Source organism: Chrysoperla carnea, chromosome 4 (genome assembly GCF_905475395.1).
Source record: "Chrysoperla carnea chromosome 4, inChrCarn1.1, whole genome shotgun sequence".
NCBI classification, from domain to species: Eukaryota; Metazoa; Arthropoda; class Insecta; order Neuroptera; family Chrysopidae; genus Chrysoperla; species Chrysoperla carnea.
This window is the reverse complement of record NC_058340.1, coordinates 51,198,294-51,218,830: the sequence shown is the minus strand read 5'-3', so window position 1 is coordinate 51,218,830 and position 20,537 is coordinate 51,198,294. Positions and strand designations below refer to the sequence as shown.

At 27.8% G+C, this 20,537-nt stretch overlaps 1 protein-coding gene across 1 annotated transcript in view; it reads right to left on the bottom strand.

Annotated features, from left to right (window-relative positions):
- The window catches only part of LOC123299099 (NADPH oxidase 5-like), a 161,791-nt gene that overhangs the window by 116,292 nt on the left and 24,962 nt on the right, over positions 1 to 20,537 (bottom strand). The gene's annotated exons all lie outside the window — the stretch shown is intronic.

Below are 20,537 nucleotides of genomic sequence, written 5' to 3'. Positions count from 1 at the left end.
TAGGATAAAACATCAAACAAGTTTTGATATAAATTATCGTGTTCGAGGTATTAATTTTGACCTTAATTAGTCAAAATTGGGAACGTAGGCTTAACTATCTTGTGTTTTAAACGGTCAGAATTTATGAAACTTTGGAATTTATTAGTTAGCATTAGTAATTTCTTAAATTTAATTTCTCAAACGCAAATGCTATGCTGAAAATACCTTAATAAAGTATGCATACTTTAATTCTACAAAGCAAACGTATAAGTAAATGACTATTTCTACAGTTTTACATATTCTTTTACAAAAATAAAGCTATTTTAAAAGATACCAAATATAGTGAATAACAAATTATTGTTAAATACGTAAACATAATGGATTTAATGGATTAGGTGCTATTTTCTTTTGTGTTATAAAACATTATTATTAATCTTTATACATTCTTTGAATCACCATTACTTACTTATATAATTTATGTTTCATTACACCATTAAGTGCTAAAACGTTTATCACTACTGTTCAAGAATATAATTGTATTCGTATTTGATGGTGTTGTAAAAGAATTTTTTTTACATTTATTATAAGAGGAAAAGAGATAGATAAGCTAATGCTTTAATATTAAGTATCAGTTGAAAATAATATTAAATAGAATATGTCGTAAAATTAGCAATATATTTAATTTGAAGACATTAGATTATTTGCATTTGCGTAATTTTTATAATGCGTTAATACTCTATTAACGATTTTATACGAGACTTACTCTACTGAGTACTTTCTTGTTACACACATCATCTTTTTACCCGACTGTCAATGAGTGGTTATGTTTTTCGGGTGTATCTTGTATGTATGTATATTTGTAAATTTCTTTATTACGTCGTATCTTCCTAACTGCTCAATGGAGTTCAACATTTAAGTTATCATTATATTTGTCTCAAAAACTCAAATGTTCTTAGATAGGTGTTAGAAAAAACAAAACAAAATGGCAAAGTTTTGGAGCGAAATAGTAATATATAAATTTTTTTTAAATAACAAAATCTATCGAGTAGATAGATAAAATATATATAAATTATAGGTTTAAATTTATTTAGGAATAATAAATTGGCTTTGAAGTTTTCATATAGTATAATAAGAAGGTTTTTTAAGTGCTGCGACACTAAAAAGTCTAAAATAAAATAAATAATTAAAAAAATAAAAAATCCGACTACGTTAAATATAGTCTAAAAAGAAAGAATCAAGTCCAGTAGTTTACCTAGTGATTTTAAGAGTCGGGGCCCATTAAAATCTAACCGGCTCAAATATTTCCTATGATGGGCCTCGTCTGTCAAAGTCGCTATGTAAATTACTAGACTTGTTTCTTTCTTTTCAGATTTTATTTAACGCCGTCGGGTTTCTTAATTTTTAAAATGATATTAATCCTATACAAAATTATACTGTGTTCAACAAGTTTTGGAGTATTGATTTGCCACAGCCCTATTCATAAACAAAAGCCCTTTCAACGTTTGCACAATTTATAATTAAATGTATATTGCTGTTGGTCCAGTACGGAAAAAATATGTCAGGGCGGCTTTTTTTTTATATTGACATTTATTTTATTTGAGGTGCATAGTTTTGGGACTACCAAATTCCAAATGCTCGACACTTTTAAATTTAGTTTAAATATAAATAAATATCTATTTATTACTGTATTACTGTAACAAAATTTTAAATTAAAGTATAAATTAGATGTGGAAAAAGTCAAAATAAGATTTTTTTTAAATTATAAATAACTTACAATAAGCATTTGACTTGTATTCTCGGACAATAATTAATTCGGAGTGTTTGTGATTCTTACCTGTAATGAAAGAAAAAAAAGAATGAATATACAAAATATATGAATGATGTTATTACATTAATATTAAATTTAAAAAGTAAAAATCAAATCCATGATAATACTATATTATGCGATTTTTTAAGCCTCAATCTCGATTAAACACTGGAATTCCTCATTTTTAAAATAGTATACAACCCACGATTAGAATATTACACATGCCAGGAAATTCAACTTTCTATACTAGGGTCCTAAGATACTATATTGGCGACAATCGTTTTGAGATCACAATCTCTTCTCTTATAAGACTCGAAACCATTGCCGTCTCACAAAATAATTTATCGAAAAATTCAATATTGTTTTTTATTTTACATAGATATAGCATTGTATTCGTTATAAATAAAAATATTTTTTAATTTATTCATAACATTTAAAAATTGGTAATTTATTTTGATATGTAATTGTTCAATTAAGTATTAATATTTTTCAAGTAGCACAAATAATAATAATTTGGTTTTGTATATAGGTGCTGGATGTTTGATGCTGGGTGCTGCTACCACAGTTATTTGATAATTATCTTACTTAAATGGAAATCGACAATAGATAAATTTAAATTCATACTTTTATAAAATTATTATACAATAACAATAATAATAACATTACTAAGCTAATTTTGACTATTTAATTCATACAAGAAAAAAAATTTATCAAATAATTTCTTATTTGGATCTATTTTATAAAAATACTGTGTGATTTACTTATAGAAGTACTTCTTTTTCAATACCATTACTTTTGTAATCGATACTTTCTATTCGATTCGCTTAGAAATAGAGAATATTGGGTGAAAAGGAAAAATTTTTGAATTCAAATGCTCAGTAATAGATAAATGAAACATTACTATACAGAGTGTTTTCTAAGTAAGTAGTTACAAAAATTATAAAGCATGTTTAATACAGGTAATATAGAAGCTCGTTACTCTTGTCCATAATACACTAAATTACAGGAGTTATTTTTTTATTTAAATAGATTCAGTATCACGTACTGAATATAAATACACAAAATTCTTACATAAAAAAAGAGTGAAAGTGCCTTCATTTTAAGGAAAACCGTTTTGGTCCTTATTTTTGTTACAGTGCATTTTAGACCAAAAATGGTTATTGTTCCTTTATTGTAGATAATTAAATTTTTTATCATTTTCGTAAAAAAATTTTTTTTTTGTATCATTAACCGTTTTTGACTTAAACGACACTGACGATTTACTTATTGACTATTTGACTATTTGACCTACATCTCTTCAAATATTTGTTTAAACAATAAAATGTTAACAATTACTTAACTTTTAATTCTACAAATTTCCTAACCACAGGGATTAACAAAAAAAGAAACATGTAAGGTGTATAACAACCTTTTAGACTGTATAAATAAAATAAGAAATTATTTCAACGTTTAAAAACTAAATCCCACGACCACTTCACTTTATGGCCACCAAAATATATACTCAATTTTATAATTGAAATCAAACAGAAACCATGAGTAAAACTATCATTCGACAAAAACTAGCTTAAAAACAAGGTATTTTATATCGAAATTTATCTTACCATAGATCAAAAACACTAAAATTAATATATTTTATCCACAAAACACCACATAGTTCTTCTATAGATTTTAATAGATCACTCAAAACAACCGGGATCATTTTAAGGAAAGTACTTTTCGACTAATATCGCTTTAAATACTAAAGTCATGATTGTGTGTTAAAAAAACGGGAATATTTTATAAATTTTAAATTGGCATAATTCTTGACTATATTCATTCGATCCATATATATTATTCGGCATGTTTGTTCACTACCTACAAGTTTCTACATGTATGTTATAAGCGAAAATTAATATTTTTAATGCTTATCCAAAATTCGAGTCGGTTGTAAATTCTTGTCTTAGCGAGATATAATATGACCTGACTGGTTTTATTAATCTAAATTGATCATTGATTGATGAAATCACCGATTAAATGTATTATTTATTCAAATGGTCAAGATGAAGGTACAACATCAAAGTATATAGCGACTAAGCAAAAAGTAGCCAGTGCCAAAGGTTAAATATTTTGGCAGCATATTATAGGTACTTGTTTAATTGAATCAATCAATTAAAATCAACCTGTATTGATTGATATTTAAATATAATAATAGTGATATCAATTATTAAGCTTTTAGCTAAAATGATGACGTTGCAATTTAATATAATAACAACTAATCAATAATATTGTATATCATTGATCAATAATATAATAATTGTTGCATCAATTGTATAAGGTATGTGTATAAAAGTAGCAACAAATAACTAACTAACTAACCACAAAGAAAAGAGTCAGTGGAGAATCACAATCAATCTTTGATGAATGAACAATTATTATTATTATTATAATATGCGTCAATTGTAACAATTTAATTTAATACTTATAAATTGTATGTAATGCTTATGTTTTCCTGTACCTATGCTTTTATCTTATTGCTTTTATTTCTATAAAATACTTTATCTTTGGGTAAGGTGTCGTACCTAGCTAGGGTCAACTGACGTTGAATAAATAAATGACTTCAAACATAGGCATATTGAAGTCTAAATCAATTTTGAAAATTTTAGAGTTATTTAAATAAATAAATGACTTCAAACGTAGGCATATTTAACATTGTTTTTATGATAAAACGGTAGATGCATGATTTGTTTTAATAGATTTCTCAAAAACTAGTCGGTGGAAATATTTAGTTTACGCCTGTATGTAGCATATTACATCAAAAATAATCGAATAGACCATGATGTAAATATCGTATGCATAATTATAAGTAAACAACAACAATAAGTAATAATAATAAATAAGTGGATAAACAAATTTAAAAAATTCATTGAGTTGAAAAAATTGCATTCGTGTCTAGAACTCGAATAGCCTAATTGGTAGGGCGCTTGACATGAATCCAAGAAGTCCGGGTTCGAACTCTGGTTCGAGTGTATTTTTTTCAATGCTCTTTAATTAAGATTACTAGACAAGATATTTGTCAATATTTAGTTTACGCCTGTATGTAGCATATTACATCAAAAATAATCGAATAGACCATGATGTAAATATCGTATGCATAGTTATAAGTAAACAAAAACAATAAGTAATGACATATTTATTGTCGCTATTTAAAAGTTTGTCATTCCCGGGATATAATCACTACTGTAAAACAGGTTTGTAAAATAGAAGTTCAATAGAAAAATTTGATTTTATTTCAAACTAAAAATTTTAATTTAATCAGAATTATTTATCAAGATTTTATCGCCCTACGAGATTAACTTTTAAGTTTAGGTAGTATAAAGAATATTCTTTAGAACAGTTTGAATAGATTTTTTTTAATATGCATAGCATAATATGCATGAATAGATTTTTTAATATGCATATAATTTATTTATAATTCAGTAGTTAATCACTTCTGAAACCATCAATTTTCTATTAACGATCTCTTTTTTTTAACTAGACAAATTTTTATAATTAAATGGTTTTAAAAAATAATATTTTTAATACAAATAAAGAAGCAGATTTTTAAATGCTTTATGTAGTTGTGTAGTGAACAGAAATAATTAATTACAGATAATTCTCGGTAAATAGGAACCCAAAAATAGCTTATTTATACTAACACGGTAAGACTATAGTATAATTTATATAACAGTTTCGCTTAAAAAGCGGATTTATATTTTCCAAATTATAATCTCCTGTTCGAATAGAAATATTGAGTCAAAACTCTTATGAAATTGTATAAACAATTGATTGACGGCAAAATAAATTTATAGGTTGAAATTTTCTGGGTTAGAAGAGTGATCAAATATTTGAGAAAATATACTAAGATTAGAAATGAATGGATGAAAAACACGAAAGTCGAAAAACTAGATTTTCATAAATTCTACACTAGTGGTACGATAAAAAAATTATTTCCCTTTATCTATTTGTTATTACCAAACTTTATCAATTCAAATAGCACACACAAAGATTCATCGATTTTGCTTCATTACGGGCTTACGGTTTAATATGGAAATAACAAATTATACTTTGTAATAAACCAATGGTTGATTATAGTGCCTGGCTGCTTAGGACATACTCTGGCTCATGCAAGATTAGTGACTTACTTTGCGAGAAAAAGTAATGAAAATTTTTTTAAATTTAATTTTTTTTTTTTTTTTTTTTTTGTTATGTTAATAAAAATACAATTTTTATTTCCCGGATATTAATTATTAAAGAAACTCGAATCGGTTTCTATAAATAATTTAATTTTTTTCCCGAATAGGCTTACGTAAGCTTTGAATAAGCCTTATATTCTGTATTTCTTCCCATATTTTTAATAACTTCAATAAATTACCCTTAGAAATCCAAACATCATTTTTGCTTAACTGCTGGTAACCTTTGAGTGATTCTATCTACCTTGTATTGTTTTCAAATTTTTGGACTCAACAGCTTCCAAGAGAAAGGGAAGAGTGGTCAATTTTCGGATATTTTCTTAAAAATTTTTCAAAGTAAACATTTTAAAATTTGGTTTTTTTCAAAATTTTTAGATTCAATATGTCACATGATATCATTCAAAAAAATTTTGAAGTGAAAACTTCTCTTGGCAAGTTGAGCACTTTTTGGGTCACCAAATATCATAGAAGTCGCGTCATTGCGTGTTTGTACTTGAACTCCTGCTAAACGGATTCCACAACAAAATGTTTTTGAAAGTTCCGCTCCAAAAAATTTAAAACCCATGAAACAAATGGTGGAACGCATATAAATAATAAATAACATAACATTTTACAATTCAAAAGTATTTTTTTCCCACACATTTTTTCTAGAATTGCGAACAGCTATTTCAATAGTATAGAAGTATTATTTATTATTATTCAGGTATGGTGAATAGGTACCGCACCGCAGGAAACTCCAGCCAGACCAGATTCCAGTTATTCCAAAGTTTTAAGTTTTCTCTTAAGTCGACAGTCGCCATGACTGACTATCTTTTTTTTTTAATTTTCGAAATAATCTCCGAAACTAGACTCCTAAATCAGTATGCTTTGCGTCCGTGGCTCAATCACCAAACTATCTGACTGACAAATACAAGAGTGATTCTATAATGGCTAATATTTTCATCATTGCCGACGACTCCAAAAGGGGTAAGTTAAAAAGGTCGGAAAGAAAAGTTGAATATCAAATAATAGAATAAAAATTAAACGGTAGGATAGTGTCGTTTGTGAAGGTTTGCTTGTATTCATCGGTTAGAAAAAAAAACTTGCGTTTTTGACGACATTCCTTTACATTTTGTTTGTTAATTTCCTAAATTCAGTGTTGAGTTAAATGTGAGGGTAGTCTAAGTTGGAGACGCCTATGAATAACAAATATTTAGAGAAAACACATATGAGTTTTAATAAATATGTAAGGTATAAAATATGATTTCAATTCAATGTTGATGGTTTTGACACATGAATAAAATTTAAAAAAATTTAAATATAATAATTATTATTGATATTATTAAAAGATTATTATCATATGTAATATTAAAAGGGTACTTAAGCACTTTCTGATTTAATGTTTGTATAAATATTTTGACGAGACTCGAGGTTATTATACATATATGCGTATATAATAAAACCATTTTCGTTTTCATATAAAAGGCTTTTTAAAAAAAGTGGTGATGATAATTATAATGCAGATGAAAGCATCAATATACATTATTGATTTCAATTTTTTGAAACATAATTATATTCATTATTGTATGTGTATGGGTGATATATAATTACGATAGACTTATTTGGCAATTGCAACTTGTAACATGTGCCCACAAAGATAACAGTAAGTTGAAATTTACCGATAAACGATGACACAACAAAATCACGACATGTATTATTGAATTGACCAACTTGGTTATCAATCTATATATACTCAGTTGCAAAAATAAATTAAAGTAAATATAGTTTATAAAGTACATACTTTTACTGCACTAAAAATCAAATTTTCCCTGATTGGGAATAAAATTGCTATAATGCCACTGTCCATATAGCCTGAGCACCTCAAGCTTTTCTTTACAGGATGTCTAGCGAATTTGGAAAGTAACATTTAAAGACATTTCAAGGGTTTCCAGGACTTAAGATATTGTTATTTTTAGGACACTTTTTTAAAGAAAAACCATTTTTTTAATTTTCCATTTCCTTCCAATATCAAACTTAATTATTGATCGTAGCTCTCTTGATTTATTTTCTTTTTCACTTCAAGTTTAAACAGTTTTTTATGTCGCCTTTTTTCATTTGCATTATCCAATGCTGCTTCAAAATGCTAGTTGATACCAGATGCTTCTAGATGGCCGAGATAAAAAAGCGAAAAATCTAACATACTCGTTTTTAAGTAAAAAAAATACAATTTTTCAAGGACGCAAAAAAAAGTCAAAGATATTTCCAGGTCTTCTAAGACCATATTAAAAATCTAAGGAATTGACAAATTTTATATATTTTCAAGGTTTTCAAGAACCGCAAGACACCCTACGTATATGAGGTGGCTCAAGGAAAAAATATTTGTCACTGGCAATAAAAACTTAAGGCCACTTGATTCTTAAACGATCTTCCAAGCATGGATCAAATTAAGGATATCACTAGGGTTAAAAATTTATCTGAGAATTAAGTTAATGTTAAAGAAGTGGCTTTTGGTAATATGGACTTTCCGGTCTCCTTTCAGCCCTTTTATATAAACACGGGCGAGACGAAACGATAAAAACAATCGACAAAATATAAGAAATATGCTACTAAGTCTTAGCCTCACAAGACTTCCCAGGCGAGTACTAAGACTATTATTATGTACTAAAACCAAGAAAGAATCTCGCAAAACTCTTGTAAATGTTTTTATCCTTTTTTCAATTTAAAAATAAGTGCATAATTAATTGCAAATTAATAAAAGAGCATGCCAATGAGCATGGTCAAAATGTATTATATTTTAGTATGAAATTCGAGATTCTTGAAACAATATTAAGAATAAATGTATAAATCAAGAATAAGCCCAAACCAAGACGTTGGAATCTCGTCGATTTTGCTCACCACTTTTCATTCTAATTCCACCATTGTACTTTTTTCAACTTTAGTCTCTTAATTAGTCTCCCGAAAGAATGTAATATTTATCACTACATAATATAAAACAAAATCGCTTCCCGCTGTCTGTACCTGTCATGTCCCTATGTATGCTTAGATCTTAACTACGCAAAGGATTTTTATGCGGTTTTTAATAGATAGAGTGATTCAAAAGGAAGGTTTTTATGTATAAAAGATGCATAATATAGTAAGGGGTTGAAATAGGGGTTGAAAGATATATGCTTCAAAAACTTAAAAAGTTGTGCATCGATTAAGCTTAAATATTGGCAAGATATACAACCAGCTTCAAGGCTTGTTTTTATCTATTTTTAAGCTTCGGAGGTTGGAAAGGTGGAGCGAGTATGTGAAAAACTCTAGCACCTACACAAAGGGGTATGGGGAAGGGGTGAAAGTGGGAATTTTTCTCAGCAAAGCGGGCTGTTTACAACTAGTTCAGAATATAATTAAACAAACATACAAATAAATAATTAAACTGACTTATAAAAGAAGAATCAATATTCATTATACGCACTGTATAAATAAATGCTAAAAAAAAAACAAATTATGAACTAAATCATGCATAACATTTAATTAATTGTACAAGATTTCATGAAATAAATTTGTTATAATTCTGCATGCATTTATTTTTATTTATCTATCTAAACTTTATAATAATATTGATAATTGATTGATGGTTGAACTCGTTATTTTTTTTATGTTAATTTTATGATAATGAGAGAGATTTAACGCAATCATAGTCTGTCTATATATACTAAACTATATAGTATTTAATATTAAGTAGCTTAGATAATATTTTTAAATATTATAAGAACTTAAAATATATATTATGTAAGATAATAAATTGTATTTTTTTAATTATCACGTGTTAATAAAACAAAATTTTTATATATGTGTTATATATTATGACATTGTAAAAATTTATATTAAAAACGTTTTCGTCAAGTGCGTGTCGTAACACATACATCCAATAAGATTTCGTAGTTATTTAATTGGGCCTCATGTATCAAAAACTGTTTGGGCATCTATTTTTTAAATGAAACTATATAGATTAACTAAATATTTTATTGATTTTTAGAGATTTTTATGGGTGATCAGGATAGCCTTTGTGCCAGAAACACTTATGTGATTATGTGCGATTATTATTTTGATCTATTGTCCTTGAAAACTTTGGGCTAAAGCAATTTTCTGTAGCTAGCGTGTTTTATTTCGATTAAATGCAATAATGACTCAATTTAGGTCACATTTCCTCCGAAAGCCGACGATTTTCGAAAAAATGTTTTAAATAAAAAATGTCAGTTTGTATGAGGATCAATTTTCTAATTTAAAGTGTTACTTATTCTATCTCTTTACCTTTTAGGTTATAAATTGACCATTAAAGTAACCCAGAGAAGTAGGTCAGATCATGATGTCCCCCATCAAACTCTGTAACTTTTGCTTAAGGTATTTTTTATTGAGTCACTAAAAAGCGAACTATTAGCCATAATAGATTAAAATGGTCCGCCAATCCAAGGTTGGTAAGTATATACTTCGAGTCCATAGGCTTTTGGCTTCATACAGCTAAATTTAAAAAAGAAAATCATTGATAATTTATAATTATCTCCAAAGAATGCTTTGATCTCTTTGATTATTTGTTCTCTTAGCTCTTGTCATCTTTTATAACGCTAGCGGCTTTAAGGATGGCATACCTATGTGTCCCCAGATCTAGCACTAAGGAAGTTCTCGCGGTTGAATGAAAATTGTTATTTATTGTTGTGTTTGGTTTTTCGATCCAGCCAATCGGATTCCAGATTTCATCCAGCCAATCGGATTTTCTCTACCTAATCAATCGTATCTAATTGAGAAATTCAAACAACAGTATTTTTACTAGCAGCACATTCTTAAGGTCACACACATTTTGAAAATTCTTTAGTACAAATTGAAGATATATCTTTCTTTATCACGTAAGGATATAATACTTAATACACTACATTTTCCATATATACAAAACGTTCCCAATTAACAAAAGCCTCTGAACACTACAGGTTTTGTCAGCTTATATCGATAAAGTTTGTCACTGTGCCTAGTTATTAAATGAAATGCTAGCTAGCATTTTCAAAGGAGCTTCGAACATTAAAATATAAGCGGTCTTCACCGTTCATAAAACATGTTGAATGAGCCCTCACCGACCAGTCTCAGAATGACCTGATCACTTAATATGTTTCATGAGCGGTTGCCATGTCTTACACCACTCAACATGTTGAGTGATCACTATTTTCCAAAACGCAGTCATTATTATTGCATTGAATAGCATTTTCACCAACAAAATAAAGGGAAAAGGAAATAAAGATCAGGCATCAAATATAGTTAAGACTCAAGCAAGTCAGTCTATTCATTTAAGAGATTGTTTTAGGAAATCTGTTTTGTAAACTTCATATAATCAACCAACCGTGACCCTTATTGGCTCGGGTGCACATAAATGTATTATTTATTTTTTCAAGCAATGAAAAATCGCACTTTTGAAATTTACCGTTAAAAAGGTTAAAGGTATTAAGCATTCATATAGGTTCATATACAGTAATTTTATGTTTAAAAAAAATTAAAAATGTTTTAATACAGTCAATAAATATATTAAACCAAATTACTCGTACAAATAAACAGATTACTAATGGATTTAACCTAGTTTATAATAACCTAACAACATACACTCTTAGCTCAGTCTTAGGTACATGTATGTACCTACTACATAAGTATAATTAAATATACTTAATAGATTTATAGTTTATACGGATTAACAATAATTTATACAGGATGTTGAATGATAAATAACACCACAAATCAATTATATAATTATTATGAAGGTACGATACCAAGCTGGGTAGTGTTTCAACAGACTAATAAAGTATTTAAATATAGTTTTATCTTTAGTATCAAGCTTATTTTTTAAACACAACAAAAGAAGGAAAGTGAAGCACATATTCAGTAAAGAAACAAAATTCCTTAAAATGTTTCGATACCAAAACGAAAGTGTTGCCAAATAACTGAAATTTTGTGTGCCAATTAATAAGTATTTAATACGACGGCTTAAATTTTAAGTCGATTCTCTGTACGGTTTATCATAAATTAATTATTAAAAACATCCCCTTTTACATGATGGTATATGAAGAAGTCGTAATAAATGTTGGTTTTCTAGTCAATAAGTACTTTTTAAAATTTTTTACCATTAACATTAAAAACTTTTATCAATATGCCTCAAGTTTTAAGTTTTAAACTCATACCAAAAAAAATAAAATTTCAAATCGCCCTAACGATTAATATAAAGATTATACATATTCGCATAAAGATGTACAAGGTAAGGTGTAGTATCAAGAATCAAAACTTACATTAACGTGTTTTTCAAAATCATCTATTAAAATATTACAATGGAAATGGTGTCTTATTTTTTTAAATAATAAATATTAAGAAAGTTGTTTCTTATAAACGTGGAAACCATATGACATGATTTGTGAACCATGGTACAATGTCCTAGTATGTCATGGTTCACAACCTAATGTACCTAGAATCACCCCTGCCGATTGTATCTGAAGACGCACTCTTCAATATTCAAATGTTACACCACAATGTTCACCCTAGGCAACAGCATCATAGAATCTATGCAATGCAAACATTGAAAACGACACATTTCTATTACAGACATCCACTTCTCTTAGCGTCTTGCAAAAGCTGCAACTGGAATTTTTCATAACTCAGGATGAATTGAATTGAAACCCATGTAAAAAGAATATAATTGTAAAATTTAATAAAGCATATTTCCATGTATCAATGTTAGACTATGTTATTAGATTCAAGGTACATCACCTTTCGTATTTAGAACTGTATCTCCTCAAAATTAAACGTTGTGTTTAAAACTGGGGTATGGTATAACAACTGACCAACAAGTTATCATTTACGTTGAGTGTAAATTATAAAACAAACGCCAAAAAATTTTAGTTTTAGTTAATTCGAAATCAAAACTACTGCCTGCATTCTCATAAAATACCCTTATTTCAATGCAAAAACTATATCCTTATTCAGGACTCAAAAAAAAAAATATTTTCTAAGCTATTGCGAAATTTACACATGCTAAAAGATATATATTTTATTTTTTTTTTAAATTTTGCCCAGCTCTATGATATACGAATCCCAAATACGTTTTGTGTAAATGAATTATTAGGTTAATTATACCGATATTTTTTCTTAAATATATAAACATAATACATTATATGATATAGAACGGATGTCATTTAGACTACAACGACTTTAGTTCTGTTCTCATAACCATCATATTCAATAATATTCATTTCAACATAGGTAATATCATTTTTCACATATTATGTATCATCAGGTGTCTCAAAATTTACGTAACCAATAAAGTCACAAATTAAAAAACTAAAAAAAATAGTAGAGTGAAAACTATTGAACTTTGAGATTTCAATAATTCATATATTTTAGTTTCCTGTTGCTATTTTGAAAGTAAATTTCAACTACTACTATTGCAGAACAAAATTATTAAGAAAATATTTTAAATTTCCCTAAAATGGCCATTAACATAAAAACTATATCGAATAATAGTGGACTGATTTCATTAATAGAATGTCCGATTGCTCTATATGGCTCTGCGATTAATTGTTACACACTTTTTCTTCAAGAAAATCTCAGTAAAACAGAATATAGCAAGTTTCACCTTCTGATCTTCCAAATCGTTCAATTCATGAATCAAAACACCATTGTATTACGATAGATAATAAATCATTTCCGTTTTTATCGTGAATTTTTCTAAATTGAATTTTGGCTCGAATTTGTAACTTTCCATGAGTAAATTTTCATACTTCCTAATGATAATTGCTAAACCCAGAAAACTAAAAATAAATTTGAAATATCTTTCAGAATACCGTGGTCGAAGCGTTAGGGGCATTCGGTTTTATGTCATAGCTATGTTCAATGCATATGTTGAACATTCTTGCCATTCTTTGAATAGTAGCCATAAGCTCAAAATCCTTAAATGGAATGGTAGATTTTCACCAAACATATTTAAAATCCAATAAAAGCAAAATTGTTAAAACCACCCATTTGATTCGATCGTTTCATGCACAGGTTAAGATGCCATAGATAGATACGTAAGGATAACAAGATAAACTCGTAGTACTTCACTTTTTGGCCACTTTTTTGCCAGCCACAATAAATTGATGATGCTTTCAATATTCAAGAAATGATCAGATTCTTTCAAGAAGTAATATTTCCTTCAATTAACAAAAAAAATTTTATATTAAAAATTCAATTCAAACTTTTGGTTTATAAATTTTAAGATACCCGGTATTCATACATATTATTTATAACCTTCGATAATGGGAATTTTTTTTTATAAAATATTATATCTTCTGATTATTTATGATTAGCCGAGCTGAAGAAATCAAATAGGAGAAATGAAAAAAAGAGACCATGAATATAAATAATAATAATAATTATTGGTTATAGTTACGATGAATTATTGGAAATTGCAATTTAATTGAAAAATATTGAATATTAAAAAAGAAATAATTCAATTTAATGAATTGAATCGTGACAAGTAATAACCCTCATTTATTTACTTTATTCAATAACAATTTTTTTCAGGATATTTCAACATTTCTAAAATTTTACAAAAATATTATATAAATTCCAATCATTAGGTATTTATCATGATTCTAGGGCAGCATCTTTCTTCATAAAGTTTAAACCGGTTTCTTTAAACAAAATCATCAACAACAAAAAGTAATAGATGATGCTTAATGAGCCAGTCCGAAAAAATTAAGGTAAATTTGCCACCAATGCATGATTGCTTGGCTTTCAATATGGTTTTGCCTTCCTTTATCTAAATATCTCGAACACGGCACCTTAATCTTTTTTAAATTCACTAATTCGATTGGTCTTTTAATATTTTGATGCAGATCAGCTCTTAGAAAGGATAGAAAGTGAAAGTTGAAAATAGAAAATCTTTTGAGGCAGGGATCTTGGTACAAATACCTAGTTTTTCTTCATCAAGAGACCCTTTTCTGGACATGGCCTGATAAAAAAATTTCCAATAATACTTTCATGAACCAAATTTAAGCTACCGTACATCCAAATATTTGATTTGGGTTGTTTTTTTTTAAATTAAAACTAAAAAAACTATCGCCCACACTAACCAAAAATATATTCCTTCCCATGGCCTCCACAATTTTAATTTTTCTTTTATTCAAATTGTCGAATTATTTTATGGCATCAGGTATATATGTTTCCTTACTAATGTCATTGGTCAGTAATAAGTCTGCATATTTACCAGATCCTTCAAGCATACGAATGAAAACTGAATTGAAAAATTCCTTTTTAACATTGGATTTATTCCTTGTAAACCGATTTTTGGAAACTTAGCTATAAAATGTTCTCAATCAAGTCGGTTTGACCGTTTAGGGTCTACGATGACACTGAGAAACACACAGACGCACAGATAAACACTTTAATTAAATTAAATTTGTAATTTAATAAATAAAGATTAACAAAGAATGATGTGGGTGGCCTCTGTGATTAGACATGCGTCGCAAAAACGGAGGTTAAACCCCCATTATTTATGTATAACACTCCTTATTAAATCAATATCAAAGTGATGGTCAAGGATATCAGATGATATGAAAAGGATACTTAGAGAGCATTTTTTGGGACAAATTTTTGGAAATATTTTAATTCAAATTGAAATATTTTAGTTGACGTTGTTCTTTTGAATTATTGTTTTGAATTACCTTATTATTTTACTATTTCACTTTTCGAAATGAATTGAGCCAGGTTTATTTGACCATTCATTTCCATAGTAATTATTTATATGTTAAAATTACATATCATGCCTTTTCCAAACTGAATCGATTTTGAAGCACATCGCCAATTTTTTAATTTTTTCATAGTTGAAACATAGCTAAGAACAGTCTCCGTTAAATTACCTATCAAACGAAACCAAAAATAATTAAAACCGGTTCATCCATTTAGGCGCTACGATGCCACAGACAGACACACACACATAGCGATCAAACTTATAACACCCTTTTTTTTAGTTCGGGGGTTAAAAATAGAGCAATTGGATGTTCTTAGATTTTCCCGATTTAGCCCGAATTGAAATTTCTTTTTCAATGCTTTAAATAAATAATGTGACATCTATGTTACTCGCCACATTTGAAACTACAAACTGTTTTACGAGCAGTCTTTACAAAACTACATAAATAAATTACATATAGAATTATATACGTACTACAGTAATGTAAAAAAAAATTAGCATATGCAGCGAGTTAATTTATGTTCATAGTTGATGTTTGAAAAAGTAAATGTTAAGTGTAAGTATATGTATGTATGTACTCTTTCTTAATATATTCTTACGTCTTTTGGTGTGATAATAATTTGTATCTAATATGTTCTACGACAAACATTTTGGTCACGATTTGCTTACACAACGCTTAGCTGACATTTAATTGATTTAAAAATCTACTTTTTAGTGTTATTATAATATAGGTACAGTCTAGTTTAGTTAAGTATGTATGCTAACCCAAGCAATAGAATTATTTGCGTATTCATTGAGAATCATTTTAAATAAATTTAAATTGTACATTCAGTCGCAATTGAGGTGTTTCTATTAAAATTATTGGATAAAATTATTTGAAATAACATGACAATATATTTATCTATAGAAATAGCATAATTTATCGGTTATAGTCGCAAATTGATAACTGATTAACAATGCCTAAGAAATATATAACTTTAAATGAAGCAAATCCCTAAGATACCTACCATAAAATATTCCAAAATGAACAAGAGTCGGATAAAAAAATTCTTCATTTCTTATAATGTAGAATGCTTTTTCTATCTACCTTTGGAAGGAAAACATAAAAGAGTTTGATGGTAAGAGACAGAATAGCATATTAAATTGGAATAACGTTAGTTTTTGGAGGAAATGCGAATTAAACACGCTAACTACGGAAATTTGCCTATGTCCATGACTTTAACCTACAATTATCGATAAACTTTTTTTCGTTTCTTTCGATTAAATGCAATAATGATATATTGTTAAGTCGCATTTTCTCCGAATATAACGTTTTCCGAATAAACACTTTGAACAAAAATTGTTAGATTTTGGCTATTAAATTGGCTTTTAAAGGAACTCGAAGAAATAGGTCCAATTTGATGTCAGAACATGATATCCCCAATCAAACTTGGGATATTTAGGTGTAGATAAAAGTGTCCCACCCTATATACATACATTTTTTTTAAATTATATTTGAAAATAAAGATTTCAAATTAATTTTGTGAGGTGTAGAACAATATTTCGAAACTGTTAGTGAAATAAATTTCAGTGTTACATTTTTACAATAGATTACATAGATTACAATAAAATATTCTGTGAATGATACGTTACGCTTTGACAAAAAGCAATGCAATTCTCTAATAACAAAACGGACATTAAAAATGACATAAATGGTTTTATAATAAAATTAAAGTAGGCTTACGACACTTAATACGACGCTTCCACCATTTTAAGCATTAATCAAGTCAAAGACGAAAACCGTCAATAATCTTTCATCTCCTGATTTGATTCCCATTAAAGCTAGCTAAGAAACATCCAAATTACACAAATAAGTTTCAAATTGGTCTGAAATAATTATATCTTTTGGAGCGCAGACCGATAAGTGAAAAAATTTAATATTTAAGAATAAAATATTGAGAATTCGGTAAAATATTCAATTTAAAAGTGATTAAAAATATCATTAGACATTTAATTTAGCACTGGTCATCCATATTGAGTTAAATAATGAAACTTACATATGTGTTACAGAATTTTCGAAGTCTATTCGAAGTGAAACGTTACATATTTTTTTATTTTTTTAGTTTGATTAAAAGTTTGGTAAATGTATCAAAAAAATTTATGAGGCGTAAAGAGAAATTATTCAAAGGAAAGGATGTGACGGGAATATCACTCAAAAATGTTGGTAGTGTAAATTTATTTTATTTAATTCATCAATCTATTATTATTTCTATTTCATTATTTAGACGTTTATGTTATATTATACGTCCCCAGAAACGACGTCTGCTCAAAAACTAATTCTATATTATGAACATGAAATCTAAAATAAATAAACTTAAAATCAACATTTCAAATTGAATTAATTCAATTGTAATACAAAAAATGTAAAGTTAAGGAACAACCCAAAAAATATATCAACAGTTTGATTTAAACTTTTATAAATTGTATTTTTATAACCTGAAAACATTGTTCAATCAAAATGTTAAATATATTTTGAAGTATCTATTTAAAAATATTAAATAATTGTGTATTATAAATAAACAAATGGAGAATAGGTATGTACAGGATGGCCAGGAATAGTTGTTTTCAACATAAACGTTTTGTAGATTATAAACCGATTTTTGGAAACTTAGCTATGAAATGTTCTCAATCAAGTCGTTTTGACCGTTTAAGGGTTACGATGTCACTGAGAAACACACAGACACACAGAGAAAAACTTTAATCTTATAACACTCCTTCTTAAATCGATATCAAAGTGATGGTCAAGGACATTGGATGAGATGAAATGAATACTTAGAGAGCTATCATTTTTTGGGGCAAACTTTTGGAAATATTTAAATTGAAATTGAAATATTTGAGTTGACTTTGTTCATTTGAATTATTGTTTTGAATTAATTAATTATTTTACCATTCCACTTTTCGAAATGAATTGAGCCATTTTTATTCATTTCCATAGTAATTATTTATATGTTTAAATTATATGTCATGCCTTTTACAAACTGAATCGATTTTGACGATCATCGCCATTTTTTTAGTTTTTTTGGGTAGGTAACCCTAATCACGCACTTAAAACATAGCTAAGAACACTCTCCGTTAAACCGTTAAATTACCTCAATTACCTCCGCGAAATTACATATACGTTACCCTTTGGTTCATGTTTAACACTTCGGATCGGAAATCGCTAATATGTAAAATAACCTTTCGGCTTCTATACAGAGGACATTGTGGCATTCAAATCATATTTTTATTAAAATCGAATCATACATATCTACGTATATAACTATTTATGGTATGTAAGTATTATAATAATCTTGACAGATGAAGAAATTTGATTTTTTGTATACATGCGGAGATTAATAGCTATAAGCATAATAATTTCGATCATATTATAATTATTTTGTAGGAAATAAATAATTCTAATAAATCATTACGAAATTCACAGAGTAATGATTTTTTTAAAGATATATATACATATATTGTAGACTTCATTGAGATCGTACGTATAAGTGTGTATCAACGTATGCCGAGCAGACAAGACATTAAGGTAGTTTGGTCGTTTTATCATGACCGGATTAACCTTTAGATAGAGTAGACAACTATCTAGGAGCCGAAGCGAAAAATCAAAAGAGAAAAAGGCAAAATTGTACGAAAAGGGAACACAAAAAGGGCAAGGACTGTACATTTTATAACAAGGACTGTACGCAAGGGATGCCAAGGTGAAGACTAATAAAAAATGATATTTCATAGATTTTCACATTGCCTTTAGGGACCCCGACAGAGTTAATCCGGCACTGCGTCAATCTACTTATCTTAAGAAGTTGATGAAATTAAATTATAATGTGAAACGAAATATTTATATATTAAATGCATCCAGCAGATAAAGTATAAAAAAGACAGTTTCGAGTATATTTTAAAAACTGTTTTTAGGAATACCTACCCTAAAAAACTAATAATATTTAATAAAACAAAGAATGAAGAAAATTCTGTTTGTGTGTGTTATAGAGTATATGTATACACACTAACCACGTCTAAGTATTATGTTCAGTAACATATATATTTTAATCATGTCTTTTTTAGCATAACTTTAATGGACATACTACCTTAAATAAATGTTTATAAATATTATATTGTTGTAATGTAGACATGAATTTAAAAAATATAAAAATGTGTTTGTGTATTTTAATCCTCCCAGGTGGTCTGATTGATATTTTGCTTTAAATACTTTTAAATAAATTGTCAAAGATTATTACTGTTACTATATCATTGTATTACTTTTAATACTTTTATGGCCATTCTTCTCATTACCAACACATTTGTCTCATTAAAAAAAATCTTACATTTTTCTCTGCACTTTGTATTTTTCTGCCAGGTTTCAATTATTATAATTCCACATAAAAACCTAAGTGGGTTTCTCAAATGGTAAGTCTCAAGTATCTATAAATTATCAGAAAATTCTCAATTAGTAAATCAAAATGATAACATCAAAACAACCTCAATTACTGTACTTTATTTACTTGAACAGCCAAATTTTTGCTTGTGCAAATCTCAAGCAAGATTTACTTGTGCAGATTTGCATCAAAAGACAGTTTGTGTCAGTGTATTGGTGCAAATTGTATGGCCGTGTAAGCCTAGTGGCATACAAAAACGACCCCAAAAAAAATGAAAACAGCAACCATTTGCAGAGAAAATTCAATTATTAGAAGGTGGGCAATCGAAATGATGGTTGTCCATGTGTTTTTGTTTTCAAATAAAATTTTTAATGCAAATAGTAAACGATTTTGCTTTTTTTATTTAGTCACAATTT